This window comes from Helianthus annuus, chromosome 4, assembly GCF_002127325.2.
Source record: "Helianthus annuus cultivar XRQ/B chromosome 4, HanXRQr2.0-SUNRISE, whole genome shotgun sequence".
Classification (NCBI taxonomy): Eukaryota; Viridiplantae; Streptophyta; class Magnoliopsida; order Asterales; family Asteraceae; genus Helianthus; species Helianthus annuus.
In genome coordinates, this window is record NC_035436.2 from 189983381 (window position 1) to 189985105 (window position 1725).

A 1725-nucleotide genomic window follows, 5' to 3' on the forward strand; every position below is an offset into this window, starting at 1 on the left:
TGGAAAAGACACTCTTGCCCTTCAATTTTACATAAGGTCCTTCTAATTAAATCACATTTTACATTTTATACCCTATTGATCTCAACCATTAGATTAAATATCCAATGGTTTAAAACATTTCTTACCCTTCTCACATTTTAAACACTTTTTACCATATCCCTAACCTATATATATATATATATATATATATATATAGGGAGGGGCTCATGCGAGAACCACCCTTATTGTGAGAACCTTGAGAACCAATGTGAACACAACCTAAAATAGCTAAAAAAACCTAAAAAATCTAACCCCCACCCCCCCCCCCCCCCCAAAAAAAAAAACCTAAACCCACCCCCCCCCCAAAAAAAAAAAAAAAAAACAAACCTAACCCCCCCCCCCCCCGCCACCCCCCCCCAAGCTAAAATACTAAAAACTAAACCCCCAAAAAACCTAAAAAAATCTAAAAAAAATCTAAAAAAATCAAAAAAAAAATATCTAAATTTTTTTTAATATTTTTTTATGCTCAAATTAATCGCTACTTTTAGTGGCCAAAAAAAATTTTTTTTTTGGCTTCGAAAAGTAGCGATTTTTATATAAAAATATTAAAAAAAAAATTGTGTGATTTTTAGCTATTTTTAGGCATTTTTGGTGTGTTCACATTGGTTCTCGCGGTTCTCACAATAAGAGGTGGTTCTCGCATGATCTTCTCCCTATATATATATATATATATAGAGAGAGAGGATGCGCGCCGGATGGAACGCGGCGCTTCGAACCATAGACTACTGTTGCTGGAATGAAACGAAGCTTTGGAACAGAATTATGCTTCTTTCTAGGCCCTGACGGCGGAACTGGCATTTTTTGGGGGAAGAAAGCGGCCCCCTTTTGCGGCAGAGTAGAAAGCTGAGCTTTCCCTCGCGTAGCTCCATTCAGAAAGAACACAAAAAGGAGAAAGAACATTATTTCGCGGATTCTTGCCATCACTGCTGAATATATATATATATATATATATATATATAGGGAGGGGCTCATGCGAGAACCACCCTTATTGTGATAACCTTGAGAACCAATGTGAACACAACCTAAAATAGCTAAAAAAACCAAACCCCCACCCCCCCCCCCAAAAAAAAAAACCTAAACCCCCCCCCCCCCCCCCAAGCTAAATGCTAAAAAAAACCTAACCCCCCCCTCCAAAAAAAAACCTAAACCCCCCCCCCCCCCAAGCTAAAATGCTAAAAACTAAACCCTCAAAAAACTAAAAAAATCTAAAAATTTTTTTTTGAATTTTTTAATATTTTTCATGTTAAAATCGCTACTTTTAGAAGCCAAAAAAAAATTTAAAAAAAAATTTTTTTTTGGCTTCGAAAAGTAGTGATTTTTTTATAAAAAATATTAAAAAATTCAAAAAAAAATTTTTGTGTGATTTTTAGCTATTTTTAGGCATTTTTGGTGTGTTCACATTGGTTCTCGCGGTTCTCACAATAAGAGGTGGTTCTCGCATGATCTGCTCTCTCTCTCTCTCTCTATATATATATATATATATATATATATATAATCACAATGAAAGCGTCCATTGTCTAATGGATAGGACAGAGGTCTTCTAAACCTTTAGTATAGGTTCAAATCCTATTGGACGCAATTTTTTTCCAGATATTTTTTAGATTTCGAGATCCAAAAATCAATTTTGAATGATTTGAATCCGAAACGCTTGAGTACCCCCTTTTTTTGAAAAGGTTGATCAATTTG

General features: G+C 35.0%; 1 protein-coding gene across 1 annotated transcript in view; it reads right to left on the bottom strand.

The window, feature by feature from the left end:
* Window positions 1-1536: 1536 nt before the first annotated feature.
* LOC118491174 (ATP synthase subunit alpha, chloroplastic) overlaps window positions 1537-1725 on the bottom strand; it is a 3156-nt gene continuing 2967 nt past the window's right edge. Inside the window, exon 2 of the mRNA XM_035988700.1 lies at window positions 1537-1725. This exon is cut by the window's right edge and continues 2020 nt beyond it. The gene's annotated coding sequence lies outside the window, so the exon portion shown is untranslated.